The following is a 19,987-nucleotide window of genomic DNA, read 5'->3' as shown; positions in this document are numbered from 1 at the left end:
GGAGCTTTTCTTGGGTGTCCTCTCTCTCTACTTGAATAATCTCTCTCTAACTATTGCCACCACCATCTCCGCCCACCACCGCCCAACCCAACCCACCCTAGCCCGCACCACCATCTCTCTCCTTCTCCCACCCTCTTCCCTAACAATCTCTCTCTAACTATTGCCACCACCATCTCTCTCCTTCTCCCACCCTCTTCCCTCCCCGTCTCTCTCTTCCCTCCCTTTCCCTCTCTCACTCTCTCTAGGAGAGAGAGAGTGTGGTGTGGGCTATATCCATCTCTATATTCCCCTCTCTCCTTCTCCCACCCTCCCTCTCTCTCCTCTCTCTCCCTCCCTTTCACTCTCCCACCCTCCCTCTCTCTCTCCTCTCCACCCTCTTCCCTCTCGCTCTCCCTCTCCTTGTCCCACCATCGCCCAGTCTCCACACCACCATCTCTCTCCTTCTGCCACCCTCTTCCCTCCCCCTCTCTCTTCTCACCCTTTTTCTCTCCCACCCTCCCTCTCTCACTCTCTCTATCCTTGTTTCTCTTTGCTAACACACTCTCTCTCTCTCTCTCTTCTATTACACCCTTCCATTTCTCTCCCTCCCTCCCTTCCTTTCACTCTCCCACTCTCCCTCTCTATCCTTCTCTATCCTACTATCCTCCCTCCCTCTCTCCCTCTCTATATCCTTCTCTCCCTCTCTATCCTTCTCTTACCTCTTATGCCCCTTCCCTCTCTCGCTCTCTATATCCTCCTCTCTCTGTCTCTCTCTATCCATCTCTTTTCTCACTCTCTCTATCCTTCACTTTACTCTCTCTCTCTCTATCCTCCCCCCTCTCTCTATCCTCCCCCCTCTCTCTATCCTTTTCTTGGCTCTCTCTCTCTCTCTCTCTCTCTCTCTCTCTCTCTCTCTCTCTCTCTCTCTCTCTCTCTCAATCCCTCTCTCTCTCTCTCTCTCTCTCAATCCCTCTCTTTTCTCACTCTCTCGATCCTTCACTTTATTCTGTCTCTCTCTCTCTCTATCCTCCCCCCTCTCTCTATCCTTCTCTTGGCTCTCTCTCTCTCTCTCTCTCTCTCTCTCTCTCTCCTTCTCTTTCTAACTCTCTCTATCCTTCTCTCTTTTGTATCTCTCTCTCTCCCTCTCTATCCTTCTCTATCCCCCTTCCCTCTCTCGCTCTCTATATCCTCATCTCTCTCTCTATCCATCTCGTTGCTCACTCTCTCTATCCTTCTCTTTACTCTCTCTCTCTCTCTCTCTCACTCTCTCTCTCTCTCTCTCTCTCTCTCTCTCTCTCTCTCCCCCCTCTATCTCTCTCTCTCTATCCTTCTCTTTGCTAACTCTCACTCTATCCTTCTCTTGGCTCTCCTTCTCTCTCTCTCTATCCTTCTCTTTGCTAACTCTCACCTCCCTCTCTCTCTCTACCCTTCTCTTTGCTCACTCTCGCCTCTCCCTCTCTCTCTCTACCCTTCTCTTTGCTCACTCTCGCCTCTCTCTCTCTCTCTCTCTCTCTCTCTCTCTCTCAGTTCTTTTTTTTTCTCACTCTCTATCTTTCCTCTCTACCCTTCTCTCTCACTCTTTCAGTCCCTTTCTTTGCTCACTCTCTTTATCCTCCCTCCCTCTCTCTTTTCCCTTCTCTTTGCTCTTGCTCCCCCTCTCTCTCTTTCTCTCTCACTCACTCTTTATATCCTTTTCTTTGCTCACTCTCTCTATATTTCTTTCTCATTTCTCAACAAAGTTTACTTAGCTCATATTTTGCGTACAGATCCTCAAGTCTACAAATGCTTCACTACCTTATTCATCCACACAATACAGAAAAAACACAAAAAATGTCGATTCTTTATTGGTTTGTAAGTACCGATGACAATAAATATCATCCCATGCTCTAACATCATCTTGCATTACTTCTCTAATAGGATTATGGGATGAAGAGATAGAGAAAATAAACCTGCATCGATTGGCAACATCATTAGGGCCAAAAACGTCTCAAAATGGGCTGTGTAAGGAATTTCGCTAGCTTGCTAATTAGTAGAATGTTGACGGTCAAAACAGCTCCAAATTTGGCCGTTTTGGATATTTAAAGCATATCTATGTGATTGAACACGTATCTGAGTACATATTTTAAAATCTAAAAAAATATATCGTTTTCATGCTACTCTTTAATGGCTCGTCTCGAAATTTATCCTCTTTTAGTGACTTCGCGGCAAATACTTATTTCTCTTACTTTTGAATGACCATTCCCTCCGAACGTGCTCTCATCCATTCTCCAAAAAATTTCACTGCTTCTCTAAGAATTTCACAAGCTACATCTCATTCTCATTCTTTTGCGTCTCTCATGTTCTAATAGCTCTGCTAATATTTTTAGCTATGTTAATAATTAGTGATACATCTAATCGTAAGTTTCATTTGCATATCAAGCTCAACCAAGAGTATGCAACTACACGGAGTGTCTACCAAAGACCCCTTTCATGTGCGAATGAAGCTCAACATCTTCGCAACGAAGGAAAGAAGCATATTGACCTATGGACAGATGAAAGTCTATATCCACCGGATCCCAGAATAGGATGGTATCCTTCTTTTCACACACCACATGATTTGATTAGATTTGTTGGTGATGGGGTGGATGGCTTACTTGGTTATAGTTCAAGACTATCTCAATCACATGCAAAATATATTACATATCTTCAAAATACTTTATCTTTGAATGCAACAAAAATTATAGAACTTGAAAACAAAATAGTGTCTTTGAAACAAGAAAATGATCAATTGAAAACCTTAAAAGAAACTCCAATAGGGTTAAGAGCACGAGTAAAATGAATGCGGGATGTAGTTAACTTGACAGAGAGATCTGGACAAAGGAAAAAAAGGTTAAAACTTGTAAGAGATCATGTTACTACCCTTCTAGGATTTGACATGTCTAATGCTCAGGAAAGGGTAAGATTTTTGAATGAGCTTATGAATAGGTCGGATATCTTGAAACTTTTGAAACTTCCTAAAAAAAAAAACTAGTCTTTCAATATCTACTAAAAGATATGGACTTATTGGTCCAGCCTTCCCAAATGCAAGAAGTTTGTGACACAGTGGGAGTGAGTAGAAAGGGATACAGAGCCATCTCTAAAACCTGGTTTAGGGTTCTTAAGTATTACAAAATCAAAGCTTTTGGGTTGCCTAGACCTCACAATGTTGGAAAATATAGAACTCTATTAAATGAGGAAATTTCCAAACATTTCGGAGAGTATTTCTATATTGAGGGAACAATGCCATATGAGAGACAAAAAAAAAATGGTCTTTTGAATACAACGTTTATAATAATATTTGGATGAACATTAGAAAATTCCAATCTTTTATGGTGAGATATTACAACATTCGAGAAATAGATTGTGAAGGAAAACTTGTATTTGTTATAAAATTAGATGAAGCTCAGATCCAAAAATGTCAAAAAAATGGAAAGAATATCTATATCCCTAATGAATAAAGCATTGGACTATAGTCAAGGTAAGCTTGATTCTCCATACCACAAAACTCAATCAGAAATGGAGCTATGGTGGATTGGATCAGCTCATGTGCCAGTAGAGAGTCGTGAAACATTAAAGTGGCTCTTCTCACAAACAGACATTCCTTCAGTTATTCAGAGCCAAAATGCAGGTGAACACCTTCATGTAGACGACATAGGTGATTTCATTATGGAATGGCATTTGAGTGCCGACCTCAAGGCGTTGAAGTGTATGTTTGGTGTATGTGGAGGAGCAAATACCAAATATCCATGTCTTTATTGCATGCTAAGCACAGGGACAGAGAATGTTGCAGAAAATGAGATTGGAAAACCACCATCCAGAAATAATGTGAATGTTGTTGATTATCCAACTTCTGTTAAAATTTGAGACCCAATTCTACCAATACATTTAAAAAATGTGCATATATGTACATTGCATGCAGAGATAAGAATCTTGGACAAATTGCTCCGACTTCATCTGGACTATCCATATTCTATTAAGCCGACTAAACTTGCAGATGAGTGCATAGAAAAATGCGAAGCCTTGCTCTCTCAAATGGGTTTCCATGGTGGCGAAGTGCATCTTAAAAAAGATCATGTTCTTTCTAGAGGTACAGGTGATGTTCTGCAAGATGTTTCAATGGGAGGAGCAAAAGCAAGAAGATTTTTGAGCAACCATGACACCAAACAAGTCAATGCAATGTGGAACTGCTGGAAACATCTATGTGTCATCACCACAAATGTCAAAAGTAGACCAGATGTAGCCAACAAACGTATGGAAGTTTGGAAAAAACTCGACAATTTTTTCAAAGTCCTAAGACAACAAGTTGGTTCAAATACTTATGCAGATGATTTCAAAAAAGCAATAAAGTTTTTAATAAAAGCTATCATAGATGCCTGGGGAGAAAAAGACATAACTTATTACTTGGTGAGTGTTCAGACTTATCAAAACAGTTAAAATTAAAGTGTAATTTCTTAAATTTACTAACAAAGAATTGTCTTTGTAGCATATTCTTTACTTGCATGGACCATATTTTGCTACAGAAGAACCCCTTGCAACATGGAATGGAAAAGTCTCACTATCAAGCGAGAACTTCCTTTTTCAGATGTACCAGAAGAGGAGGTGGTCAAAGAAGAAGCAATGCACTTAAAGAATTATTTAATTGGTTCTACAGGAGGCAATTACAAAGGATGAGATCAAAGAACCAGCAATCTGAAACTAGACAAACACCTCAAGATAGAGACTAATGATTTACTAACACATTTGTACCTCTTACAAAATATTTGCTGAATTATAATCAGTCCTTGCAAAATATTGTGTGTACATTAGTTTTTGATTCTCTTGGGACTATCTGGCATGTCACCTCTGTATCTCAAAAATTTTCTCCTTCTATAATCTCCAAGAAGATTGATATCTGACTCCTCAACTGCAGCTGCATAGCTAGAGTAGCAAAGAAAGTATCCTGCTCTTGAGGCATTGAAACCTGCAGCATATCCAAAGATTCTAAGAGCAGCAGCTCTCTCTAGAAGCAAGACCTTGTTAGCATTTATTTGAAGGAGAGTGTATCCCATAAACCTTGACAACACCTTCAAGGCAAATATTGGCAACTCAGCATCTTCAGAGAAGTTAATGTGGAATGCACAGAACACAGCCTTATCCAATGTAGGTAAGTAGTGCATGAGAGCAGATGAAGGCCTTCTTGACCTAGTCTTTGTAGCTTTCACTCTGCTGCCTTTAGCTCTTCCTAGAAAATCATCCTTATCAAGCAATTCAAACTGCAAGACAAAAACCTCACTTTAAAAAAATTACAATCACAATAACATTTTGCAAAAGATTAAATGAAAACTACCTTCTGCAACTCATCCTCAATTACTACTTTGTCTTTCATCAAGTTGCATGAGCTAACCCTTTCCACTTTATCAGAATCTGCCGGAAGCTTGAAATCTCTGCCAAAAGACTCTACACCTAACTGAATAAGCCTGTTCTCAAAATCCTCATCTCTAAGGGAAGGTTTCTCCTCATCCACTCTTTTAAGGCACAAGGCAAGAGCATCAGGAGCAGGGATAAAATAATGGTCAGATGTTTGCAAATCAAGTGCCAAAAACTCTTCCTTTGACTCTACTTCTGTATCAATAAAGTCTTTAGTCACCTCACAAGCTTCTGAAATCGCTGCAATACAGTAGTCTTCCCTGATATTGAAGAGACATTGAAGATAGGACAAAGGAATAAAATCTTTCTCATTGATATAGAAGAAAGGAAGGCTTGGAACAGTAACAGAGGATTCAGATATGCTTGCTTCCTCTGAGGGCTCTTCAGTAACAGTGAAAGCCCTAAATTCAGCAACATCAAGATTGGCACTTTCTTTCTCCTCAGCTTGAACATCAATTTCTTCCTCTTCTAAAATCTCACTTTTCTCTAGCTTTGAGACTGTGGTGATATTTAAGTTTTCTTCCTCCTTCTCTGCATCAATTTCTGATTGTTGCTCTTTATCTTGTATTTCTGCTCTCAAAAATAGAAAGAAAAGAAAGGAGACATCCTTGGGGACAAGGTTACAAAGCTTTTTATGAATTGGACAAGAAATGGATGAAGGGCATGTGAAAGAGATTCTATTTGAAAATCTACTGAACCTCTTTGTAACTTTGGCTTTCTCCACTGACAGCTGAGTAAAATCGGTAAGGTGACAAAAATCATTGTCTCCGATATGAAAACAATGAGCTTCAATTGACATTTCAAATTGTTTGTACTCCTCTTCAAGAATGTCCTTAAGCTTCATCAAAACATCTGAAAGAACAAACCCTAAAACATCTGAAAGAACAAACCTTGGATTGAATATCTCCACTGCATCTACATATACCTTCATGTCATGACCATCTTGCAAAATAGCATTCAAGAGTCTTTCACTTGGGCTTTCTTCAATAAGTTCATGTCATCCCTCAACACTTTTACTCATTGTGATATTTGAGAAAAACGCTGGAATAATTCTGAAGAAGGCTTAGAAGTCTTGATATAAAAGAGCCCGAAAGAAGCAAAAATAAGTGGTCCAAAAGTTTTGGAATGCTTCTATCGCTTGGTGCGGGCTTTGGCAATTTGAAGGTTCAAAAAAAAACAGAGGGTTTTCTAAAATAGGGCTTGGAAGTCACTATATGGCACAGCTTGACTAAGCAAAAATAAGTGGTCCAAAAGTTTAGAAAAAAATTAAGAGAGAGTTTTTGAGAATATCCGATGGAGCACGTGGAGCGTGGCAAAAACACCTTAAATAGTGACTGTTCGTGCCACGTGGCAAAAATGATTACATGACGTGTATCCAACGATCCTATGTACGACGGATTCGAGGTATAAAAAGTTAATTTTCTTGAAAACATTTCTATTTTTCACCGACACGGTATCAAGCGAGATCACTCCTCTGAATTTCCCGAAATCTCCTTTTACCCTTCTCACCCATATCAAGCGATAGATCTCATCCATATCAATCGAACCTTCTTCATCGCTTCGTTCCGGATCCTCCCCTATCACTTGGCCATACCGAATCAAGCTAGAACCAAGCGATTGCACATTTCCAATACTTTAGGAAGCCTTCAATCACTTAGTTCCATCTCCATTTGTCATTGCCCAAATCAAGCGATAGTGCTTATCCAACCACTTTGGATCCGACCAATCGCTTCGTTCGGGATCCTCCCCTATCACTTGGCCATACCGAATCAAGCTAGAACCAAGCGATTGCACATTTCCAATACTTTTGGAAGCCTTCAATCACTTAGTTCCATCTCCATTTGTCATTGCCCGAATCAAGCGATAGTGCTTATCCAACCACTTTGGATCCGCCCCATCGCTTCGTTCGGGCCACTGTGAGTTTTTTTATCTCAACACACAAATCACCTCGATCGGGTCTCTTTTTTTTCTTTAACTTCAATGGCGAGGACAAAACAGACTGCAAGGAAAGTCTACCCCCCTTTGGAGACTGAAAAAGCTGAAGACAAACCAGGATCTTCCAAAAAGCCAGTTAGCAATGAAAAACAAGAAAAGCCTCCTCTAGAGCCTCGTGCTAGGGCAACAGCAAGAAAGAGATTAAACTATCAAGTGAAGTCATTAAGAGAGATCAGAGCGGCACAGAAATCTACTAGTCTTCTCATCCCTCGACTGCCATTTATTCGGGTTGTCAGGGACATATCAGAAAGGTTAGTTGGTAAAATGAGAAACACAAATCTTGATAAAGTCCGATGGGAGTCACAGGCCCTTATGTGTCTTCAAGAGGCTGCTGAAGATTTTTTAATCGACTTTATGAATGATGGATACATTGCTGCTGCATTTGCTCATAGGATCACTCTTATGAGCAAAGATTTTGTGCTTGTGTCTAGACTTAGATACAAGTTTGACAAAGCTTTGGAACCCATTCCAAGTCAAGATATGAGGGCTTTTGAAATTCTTAATATTCCTCCAGCAAGACAACCCAAACAATCAGTTGTTATTGAAGATATTTTGCATACTTATAGTACAAGAAAAGCTCAGGATATTAAAGAAGAAGTGGAGAAAGAGAGAGAGCAGGAGAAGATTACAGAGGATGCCATTCTTTCTCAGCAAGCTGAAATTCTTCATGCATCCAATTCAGAGCTTTATCAGAATGTAACAGGTCAAATGATAGTAGATGTCTCCATGCATGGAGAGGATGAGGTTTATTGTGACATTGCCCCTGAAGACACAAGTATGCTTGTGAATCACAATATTGAGATATCTGACACAGTCCTCTTCATCTGTCTGAGGTTTGTGTGGATTTCCTTTTGCTTTCTTGATGAATTTCTCAGATTCCATATTTTGTTGATATGTTTTGTTTATGTCTCCAAATGTCTTATGAGGGATCTTCCTGACTCAATGGCTATGCAAGTGACCATTCTTGATCCCCTTGTTACACAGTGCCTTTTCAATAGGTAAGGGGATCTTGCAAGTTTTCTCAAAAACTTTGATATGCTGACATGCAATTACATTGTATACCCTTATGTTGAAGTGTAAGACTCACACTCAATTATCTTTTGTCCATCATTACAATATTCACAACTAATTACAGTATTCATCTTATCACAGAGGCCATTGGAGTCTTATTATCTTCAATCTATTGGATAGAGATGTAATCTTTATGAATTCTTTAGGATCCATTCATGGGAGAAGTAAAATGTAAGAATCAACTTTACCATGGTTTATGTTCTAGAGCAATATTTTGTATGTTTTCAATTGTTTGGTTGACCCTCAATATTTTATGCTTGCAGTGCTGCCAAACTTATCTTGAGTTTTCTAGGTTCCACCTATGAAGACTACAAACTTGAAGATTTTAAGTACTATAATCAGGAAGTTCCTTTGCAGAAAGACTCAACATCTTGTGGATGGATGGTGCTTGCTAATGCTTGGAGATATCTTGAGTCAAGATTTAGAATGACAACACTTACTGTAAGTTCATGTAATAATAGCATTGATTGATTGGGTCAATACATTTAATGACTTTGTCATATTAAGAAATTTTCTTATTTTCTTTTGCCTTAGTTGCATGAATATCCAGATTCTTGGGTAAGTTGGGTAAGGGAGAAGGCAGTGTCTATGGTTTTGGACAGATCTATCAATCCAGTTGATCCTGATTCCCCCTTTCCACCTAATAAAGGAGTCAAGGGTACAACTTCAAAGAAAAGAAAAAAGGAGGAGAAGGAAAGCCATGTCAAGGATGGCTCATCCAAAAAGAAAAAGACCTCTGCCAAAGAGAAGAAGAAAAGAAAGAAGAGCCCTACTAAGAGCAGATCTTCCAAGGGGAAAAAGAGCACTACTAAAGAGAAGACCCATTCTAAAGGAAAGAGCCCTCAGGCTACAGAGAAGAGCCCTAGCCCTCCTGCCAAAGAGAAGACCCCTAGCCCTCTTGCTAAAGAGAAGACCCCTAGCCCTCCTGCCAAAGAGAAGAGCTCTTCACCAGCTCAAGAGAAGACTCCTATCAAAGAGAAGACCCCAAGCCCTCCTGCCAAAGAGAAGAGCTCTTCACTCACCAGCTCAAGAGAAGACTCCTATCAAAGAGAAGACCCTTGTCAAAGAGAAAACCCCAAGCAAAGAGAAGACCCCTATCAAAGAGAAGAGTGCTACTAAAGGTCTTTCGTTTGGGTCCATCTCCTATAGTCATAGCCCAAAACTAGGGATTGACGACATAGTTGGTATGAAATAGACATAGAATTTGGGCTTACTCTACAACTGATATTGTCGCCAATATGAAAAGTTTCCTTGGTACTCCATCCTTCTCTAAGTACAGTGTTCAGATCAGTCGTAGATAGTCTTCTATTAAGCCACATCGTTCTTGTCCTCTCCAATTCCATTGTATTGAAACATGCCACAAAGACATGTATAGGCAAGAACCATTGAATTTTTATCCTTCTTGAAATCCTTCCAGGAGACATAGCTTTAAGAATATCATCTTTGATTTTGGATTTGAAGCTTGTTATGGTATTTGGATCAGGAACTTCCCATTCTAGTGACATTAATGTGGGAATAGGTATGTCATATAATTCTCCATGAACACCTTCTCTTGATGGAACCCTGTATTCTGCAAAATACACAAATATATCCACTAATTTGTAAAATGAAGGTGGTTTGTCTGCATACATTACATCTGCAATCCCCTTGTGAATTTCTTTGAATGTGCCACTTAAGCTCTCAACAGGCTACCACTCCACAGCTGTTGATGGAAAGATAACTGAAATTAAACAAACAACAAATATATCAGAAGGAGAAATATTGTGTTGTATCAAATAGATAAAGTTTTGTTAAATTACAGTAAGAATGGAGAATTGGATGTTCATCCAAGTTCAACACCATGTCTTTGGCCATGTAGACATGTTGAACTTTTGCAAGCCAGCCATTGTCAATCACTTTGAAGGCAAGAACACGACCTTTCCAATGGGATTCCACTTCATTTCGCTTGGTTCTTTTCACACTGTGGGCACCTTTGCAAGAGGGAAGCACTGTTACCCAATCATTCACACGAAAAGACATGGGTTTCCAAACACCATCCTCTCTGGTGTTATGAAAATCACAAGAAGTTATATTATGAGAAGGACGACGTGAGGACGCCATAGAAGCTCACAGATGAGAGAAAAATAGTGAGTCTTTTAAAAATGCAAAGAAAGGAGAATAAGCCATATGCCAAAATGGAGGGAAGGTGGAAAAGGGAATGAGCCATACCAAAATGGAGGGAAGGTGGAAAGTAGACGTTTGAAAAAATTTGGTGATTTGTCATTAATAGCGTTGTTTTCAGAGCCTGAAAAGAGAAGATTTTGTATCTTCCTGCTTGATTTTTTGAAATATAAAATGGAACAAGATGTCACTATTTTGGACCCAAACTTTAATGTTAGCCATCGTAAATGTCTAAATTAAGCCATTTTAGCCGTTCGCCACTAAAATAGAACCGTTAAGAAGACATTTAGAGGAGACAAGAATGCCATACTTTTGTATACATGTCAATTCACAATTGGACAATTTCTTAATCCTTAGATTAACAAATAGCCCTTTTCTAGCCGTTTTTGGCCCTAATGTAGCCATTTGTATAGAATTCCCTTACCAGCTTCTTGTACTACCTAAACTGCACTCTTTATATAGAGGGATTAGGCACAAGTCTGCACAAGGGAATAAGTGGCAAAGGAGTGGATTTCTTCACCTACAATATACACACACAGGTTGTGCTTGGTGGGCACAACTACCTTCACTCTGTTTAGACAGTCCTTCAAGAGTTCTATTCGCAAATGAGTTGCATGTGTCACCATGATGTGGTCTTCATTCTCGCCTTCTTTTTTAGTTCCCTCCTCCACCCCTCGTACTTCCTTTGGTTCTTTTACGGATTTTCAAGAAGCACCTTTTTTTGAAGACTTAGAAGATCAACTTGGATTTCTTCGTGGAGGAGCCCAATCATCATCTTCTTCTTGCACTATTTTCCTCCTCTTCTTTGTACTTGTTACTTCTTGGCTTGCTTGTCTAGCAGGTGTGCTCTTTAAGCTTTGTGCACACTTTGGATGTGGGGTTCCTTTGATGTGTTTGGATCAATCTAAACACATCAACATATACAAGAAAATTACTCTCAGTAAGACCACAAAAAAGAGCATAATTGCAAAGGTGGGAGAGAGATATAACAACACTTGCACAATCTCTTGCTGGCCATATAATGATGTAGCCTTTGATTTAATTTAACATGAGGATATCACCATCTTCGAGGGAAAAAGGAAGAGGTACTTCTCCCACTTTGACATCTTCAATTGACACACCAACATGCCCAAGTGGCAAACGAATTCCATGGATGGTATCCACAGTGAGGTTTACATATGCAACACGGTCCCACTAGCTACTTTCATACCATTAAACGTTAAGAATACCCGTGCCCCTCTTTCAAGTTGGGGAGGCACCATGCACAAAAGTGAACAAGAAAGAGACGAGAGAGAAAAGTAAGAGATTACTAAATAAGACCACTTGGAAGGAGATTGGGAGAGCAAAGAAAAAGAACAAGCAAACAGTGAACAACAACAGAGAGATGAAAAAAAAAGAAAGAGAAGATATAAATAAAGAAAGAGAAGATATAAGCCTAAGAAAAAGATATAAATAGAGAAAAGGATAAAAATCAAGAGAAAGATAAAAATGAAAAAAAAAAGAGATAAAAATAGAAAAAAAACAAATCTTTAGGGTTTTGGATAAAAATTGAAAAAAGAGACAAGAAAGAGAAATGAAATGAGAAGGGAAAGAAAAAATAAAGAGAAAGAGAAAAAGAGAGTAGGGGAGACATTAGAGAGAGAAGGGAGATGTAAAGAGAGAGAGAGAGAGAGAGAGGGGGGGAGAGAGAGAGAGAGAGAGAGAGAGAGAGAGGAGGCATTAGAGAGAGAGAGGGAGGGAATAGAGAGGGGGGGAGGCATTTGAAAGAGAGAGAGAGAGAGAGAGAGAGAGAGAGAGAGGAAAAAGAGATAGGAGAGGGGAAGAGGGGAGGCGAGAGAAAGAGAGAGAGAGGTGGTCGCCTCCCCTCTCTCTCTCTCTCTCTCTCTCTCTCTCTCTCTAAGAGGCATTTGAAAGAGAGAGAGAGAGAGAGAGAGAGAGAGGTGGTCGCCCTAAGTGAGAAGAGGGTTCCCTCGTCGCTAAGGGCGACCACCTCTCTCTCTCTCTCTCTCTCTCTCTCTCTCTCTCTCGTCCCCTCGCTAAGGGGAGTGACCGCACTTAGTGGGGAGACCCTCCCGTCCCTAAGGGCGACGTTGCCCTTTGTGAGGGGCCCCTCCCCTCACTTAGGGTGACCGCATCTCTCTCTCTCTCTCGTCCCCTCACTAAGGGCGACCGCCCTTAGTGGGGACCGCATCTCTCTCTCTCTCTCGTCCCCTCACTAAGGGCGACCGCCCTTAGTGGGGGGATCCTCCCGTCTCACTAAGGGTGGTATTTCCCTTTGTGAGGGGCCCCTCCCCTCACTTAGGGTGACCGCATCTCTCTCTCTCTCTCTCTCTCTCTCTCTCTCTCTCTCTCTCTCTCTCTCTCTCTCTCTCTCTCTCTCTCTTTCGCCATTAGTGAGGGGACCCTCCCTCACTAACAGTGACCTTGTTGAAAAACTAGAATTAGTTTTTTGGTTTTATTTAAAATTTTAAAAAGATTTTTTTTAGTAGAAATGATTAAAAGTAACAATTTGAGGCTAGAGAGAAAAAAAACTGATCTAGTGAGAGATAAGACTGAGAGAGAGAGAGGATACCTCACCTAGAGAGTGAAGAAGAGGCTTAAAGTAGCAAGTGTGATTTTTACAACAATAAGTTGATGTATTTAGAAGATAGTTACATCTAAATAAAAACAGAAAGCTGTGCATAGCATCCATTAAAAGTGATCGTAAAAGAAAAGATGTCATTACTCAAAATTTCATATATTAAATGGAATAATCATCCAAGAATTATGAGTTTAATTACAACAATATGACCACCATGTACAAATTACATGTACTCATGAAAATCCAAGATAGCTAAGCAAATAATTATTTATGAGAGTTAGTTATGTAAGCATTTATTATTATTGAAATTAAATTTTAGATTTTGTATATTAATGACACTATTTATAATGATTAAAGAATATTTTTATGTTTGTAAGAAATAATAATTTTTAAGATAAATGAATATATTTTTTAAAAATTTATTCTAATATATATAGATTTAGTGTTTAAAATTCGAATTCATTTTCATTAGTTTGTTGTGTGTTTGTGAGTTGATTTTGTGAGATATAGTACTTGGAAAATAGAGATCTCTCTCTTCTATCTTCTTTTAGTATATATTTTTCTTTATTAACATGGAAAACATAACATTTCACGTTTTTGTAGGAGGTTTGGAGAGTGATCCTATTGTTAGAACTGTGCACGGACGTTTCTATATTACTAAACCTGATGGTTTTGATGGAATGTTATTTCCTCATCCTGGATTGAAAGTTTTTGCTATCAAACCACAAGATAATGGTGTAGATTATCTTATATCTATCCAATCAACTAGACTTGTTGTAGGGGAACCATGTTATATCTTTGATAAAGATATAATAACATAATACCTTGTTCCAATAATAGGAGACTCAAGCAACACTACAGCAAGCACACCAAAGCAAGTCATTATTGATTTTACAAATAGAAGATTCTCCCACAGGTACACCACTTCAGAAGAGTGTGGTTAAATACTTATCGTCTAGGGAATCTCATGCAAGTGTTCTTTGTAGAATGTTATTAGTAAGCATGCATATTGAGAAGGTAGAAGAGATTCCTCAAATCTATAATGGCAATGTGGTTTTTGAGTTACTTAATATATGTGATCCTTCAGCCTCTCCAATGCAAGGAATGGAGCAAGCACATGATGGCCATTGTTGGGTGAAACTTGTGGAGAGTCACATGAAGTTTCTCAGAGAAGTACGAAAGAGTTCCTATGGAGGCTTGTTTGAGTGCACTTATGCCTTGTGTGGAAGAAGAACTATGAACGCCACACCGAATACAACATCATTCATGGATTGGTAAGCTTATTATCTTGGCTCAATTTCAATAAACCTTGATTAATAAGAGTATTTATTGGGACTTTATATTTTTTAAATGATAGGCAAACTCGCATAGAAGCTTCCCTCATTGGGCTTAACAACGGATGGATATGGCTCTCTAGCTTGTTTCCACTATACAAGAAAAACCTACAGAAGAAGAATGTGTGGTACTACGGTGTACTATTGTATGCCTGCTCACCCACATATGACCACATTGAAGGGAAACATTTGTATGAGGTGCAAAGGGGCACATCAAGGAAATCATTACAAAAGATAAGAGAACGTGTGCATGAGGGATCCCTGCCCCCTCCCCGGGGGTGCTAGCAGCAGAAGTAGCACTTCTTGCACAGGGCAGAGCCTCTCACTCGGGGCCTCGCCCACACCGATATCCAGACAAGAGACTAATTCCTCGGTTCTTCCAAAACCAAACCCAAAAAAACTTCCCTTGCCCAGAAAGCACGGGCGATTCCTCCAGGATATTTTTATTCTAACGTAGTCAAGAGCCTTAACTAACCAAACTGATCCGACCGAACCCATAAGTCACATGGTCAGATCAAGGAAGAAACTTGCACTTGGATCATAGAGACCAACGCTTTTTTCCTCATCGAGAGGCACAACCGTTGATTCTTTTCCATAGAACAAGACTATCGGGGATTTACTTCATCTATCGTACCATAACAAAATTGAGTCTCATTTTAGGGATCCATCAGTCCAGCCTAACCCCATCCCAGTCCCATGGGTTAGCCAACCGCCCAACCACTATAGTGATAAGATCCATTTAGGAATTTGGTTATGTTTTGCCCCGAGTACCAAGGAAAAGCGTTCCCTGGTCCCCTAGCCGGTGCTTCATGCAAACTTCAAGATAGTCATAACACTTACACACCCAATATAAAATTGCCTGTTTCACAGATTCAACTATCTTTAAAACAATCTCTTAAATGAAACCATAGTATCACTGATCATAATCCTCCAAAATATCTGGTTGAATTCTAATTTCCAATCATTCTTTCATCGGTGTACCTATGGCATCATTGGAACCAGAATGCTCACCACCTACCCACTGAGGGGCCTTTTCAATAGTTCCTAGCTCATAGTACCCGGAAATATATTCACTTATAAAAATCCAGATGGACTCTCCGTTGGAAGATCAGCAAGATCAACCAACAGATCCATATAAAAAAGCCATGGACTCATCCATTGAGGACCAACAAGGTCAATTAACCAGATCCATGTCCGAGTTCAGAAAACAACTCTAACACCTTGTTCCATTTTCTTTCTCGACGCACGTGTGGGTATCTTCGACGACCCAGAGCCCAAGCACCGTATGGTCAGCACCCTCTAGGCTCCTTCGCAGGTCACCTAGCGTTTCACTCATAGGCCGCTTTCTTGGTCCCTCATCCACCGTACCGGAAGCTCACCATTTAAATCGAACCGAGGCTGATCAAGACCTCAGTCGACCTTGCTACGCGAGACATCCTCGGTTGACTCTCCTCTCCATCAACTGTTGCAACTTTATCACTTAGGTCTCCACGACCTCATTCACAAGATGGTCAAAATGCTTCCCCAGCATTCTTAACATAAAACAGTCATTTAAAAACAGGTCATAAATATAGTTTCTAATAAACTCTCATCTTTCCACATTTTTTTACATCATTTCTCGTTATTCCACATTCTTCTACATCAATTCACAGTGCTTAATCCACATCTAATCATATGTATTCCCATCGTCCTTCATCCATTCTTATCTAGTCACATCATATCACATCTCATCTCACATCTACCCATACCCATATCACATCTAATCAATTCACAGTGCTTAATCCACATCTAATCATATATATTCCCATCGTCCTTCATCCATTCTTATCTAGTCACATCATATCACATCTCATCTCATATCTACCCATACCCATATCACATCTCATCAATTCACAGTGCTTAATCCACATCTAATCATATATATTCCCATCGTCCTTCATCCATTCTTATCTAGTCACATCATATCACATCTCATCTCACATCTACCCATACCCATATCACATCTCATCCATTCACATCTATCTCGATTCATATCACATCCATTTCACATCACATCTCATCCATTCACACCTATCTCAATTCACAGTGCTTAATCCACATCTAATCATGTGTATTCCCATTATCCTTCATCCATTCTTATCTAGTCACATCATATCACATCTCATCTCACATCTACCCATACCCATATCACATCTCATCCATTCACATCTATCTCGATTCATATCACATCCATTTCACATCACATCTCATCCATTCACACCTATCTCAATTCACATCACATCACATCTCATTCATTCACATCTATCTCGATTCACATCACATCCATTCACATCACATCTCATCCATTCACATCTATGCATATCCATATCACATCACATCACATCCATTCACATTGCATCTCATCCATTCACATCTATCCCGATTCACATCACATCCATTTAACATCACATCACATCCATTCACATCACATCTCATCCATTCACATCTATTTACATTACATCACATATCATCCATTCACATCTCATCGCATCCATTCACATCCATCTCATTCATTACATCCACATCACATCACATACATCCCATCCACATTACATCACGTCCACATCTCATTCTCATCCATTTATATCACATCACACTTCCTTTCACATGTCATCACATCTCCATCTCATCTCATTCACATCGTATTCACATCTATTCACATTTAGTAACATTTTCTACTTTCGATACCGATGGGACTTTTTCTAAATTTCTGCCAATTGCTTGACCTAGTTAAAGATACTTTTTCTCAATGGATATTTTCATATTCTTTCTCAAATTTCTCAAGTGAAATATATTCAATATTCTTCTTTTGAGCAAAAGATTCATGGGATTTACAAAAATCAATTCTACCCATATTTCCCAATAATGCTCAAAATTTCACTTTTGATAAATACTCATAATTTGAATTATGCTAAAATTTTCTCTTTTTTCATTTAATTTCTTGGATCTCAAATATCATGGGAATTCCTCTTTTTACATTTAAATGATTGAATTCCAAATGTCATAGGAATTCCTCTTTTATCATAAAATAAATTTATCTAAAATTTCTCTTTTCTTTAATAAAAATATCCATTATTTCAAATATGCCCAGAATTCACTTTTACCATTTAAATGATTGAATTCTAATTGTCATGAAAATTTCTCTTTTATTATTTAAATTTTCTCATGCATAAAATAAATTTATCTAAAATTTCTCTTAAATTAAATAAAATTATCCATTATTTTAAAATACCAAAATTTCTCTTTTTTCATTTAATTACATGGATCTCCATTATCATGGAAATTACTCTTTTTGCATAAAAATAAAATTACCAAAAATTTCTCTTTTCTTTAATCAATTATTTATGCATAAATACTAAAAATTAGTTTCCCATGAATATGATGAAAATCATTCTTTTAGCATAGGATGTCCAATCCTAGAATATGGTAGGAAGTCCTCTTTTCACATTATGCATAAAAATGAGTTATGTATTAATTTATAAAAATTTTACCATGGCTTCGCTGCTATTACTAATAATTTTCAATATGTCTAGAAAGAATAAGACTTTGTAATACAATTATGATAAAATACTATCCTTAGACTTAAATCCAATTTATGAAATTAAATCATAAGTTTACCATAATTTTATTAGCATAAAAAATCTATTTTCTTAACCTCTAGCTTAACAAGCTTAGAGATTGATTTTGAATTAAGAATTTATCAATGAGAAGCATTCATTTACTAAAGAATTAGTCATAGGAATGACTATTCTTTTGGGAGAGAGGGAGACATACATAAAAAGCATTCTAATTAAGCATAAAGATTAACTTTTTTTGATTAAGCATTAGAATTCTTATAGAAAGCTTAATTTACATTGAAAACAATTAATTTGAAACTTCTCAAGCTTGAGAGGGGTTGAGAAGTGAAATCTTTTGAGAATATTAATGAAAACCATGAAATTACTTCTTACCTCTTGATTTGGCTTGCTTCTTTATCTTAGAAGGAAGCCCCCAACCAATCAATTGGTTTAGTATGTTGAGAAGAAAGCTCCAAGGATTGTTGAAGAGAGAGAGAAGCTCCAATCTCTTCAAAAGTAGAGAATTTTTAAGTGATAATAAAAAATATCATTATTTTAATATAATACTGGCATGGTATAGTTCACAATTTTTTTACAAAAGACTAAGGATCTATTTATAAGTGAGAGAAGCCACTAACCAAGTCCAACTGGGTTCTAGAATTTTCCAGGTTTAGTTTGACTCAATTTGGACAAGATTTGGACCAATTTGGCTCCCTTTTTTATTTGGTTTTATCCAGGAGAGAGGAAAGTTAAAAATATTATAATTTTTTTGAATTAAAAACTCATCCACATGTGTGAATTAGGCGCCTACCTCAAGAGTCTCCCTCTCCTTACCAAGGTGTCAAAAATTCATCTCATTATTCTAAAATATCACTTTTTTTAGTAATATCTCATAGTTTTTAACTAATAAATCTTGTACTCAGTCAACTCTTCATCTTATGTGAGCATTTACTCATTTTTGGATATTTTCTTTTATTCTTTGGATTTATCTCATCCCAACACTTGGATTAATCCAATTGGCCCATTGGAACCTTAATTGGACCATAATCCAAAAATTTCTAAAAATGTAGACCCTTAGGCTAAGGTCCTTTATACACATTTTCAATTAATTCTAAATATACATTGGAAAGTTCTTTTTGAATTTTTGTTTCAGGGGAATCCATTTTAGACACTAAGAGAATTTTTATATCCAAAGATATCTTAATTTAAGATTCTCTCTCTCAAGACTTTTTCTCTCTCTAGGCCAAAACAAGATCTTTCTTCTATTTCAGAGAGGGTAATAATTACAAGAACAGAAGAAGAGTCTCGAGACCGTTGTCTCGTCATATTCTCACTCCAGACATCCAGATTTCCACCACGAGACCCTCAAACCCTACAGAGCCTCCAGGGGCCCTGACCTCGCAACCCCTACCTCCCTCTCCCTCACACAAGTTATCCCTTCCTCATCCGAGCTCCCTCTCCTCCTCCCCCTACCTTGCCAAAACACTCTTGTCCCCTGTTAGTCGTTCTCGCAATCCAAAGAGGAGGCAGCAAGCTAGCTCGGTTCACCACTTGATCCACCGTTTCTTCTCAGATCCGGTAGCAATGACCATCGTAGCCTCTCTGATGCATGGTCTCCCACCGAATTCATCCCTCCCTTCCCCCTCCCGTCCCTCGGGTGGGTTTTGAGGAAACCATTTGGCTATAGCTTCTTCCAATGCCTCCCATGTTAAGGGAGCGAGCATCTTTGAGAGATGGTGGCCCCCATTCGCATCTGTGTGGTTTTGCATCACTCCAGGCCTTCCACCCCGAAGAGTGGTGGGATGATTTTCTCCTTTCCTTTGAGTGCAGCGAGCGGGGACAATTTG

Source organism: Cibotium barometz, chromosome 16 (assembly GCF_041138505.1).
Source record: "Cibotium barometz isolate CiBa-2024 chromosome 16, ASM4113850v1, whole genome shotgun sequence".
Taxonomy (NCBI): domain Eukaryota; kingdom Viridiplantae; phylum Streptophyta; class Polypodiopsida; order Cyatheales; family Cibotiaceae; genus Cibotium; species Cibotium barometz.
This window is presented reverse-complemented; position numbering follows the sequence as displayed.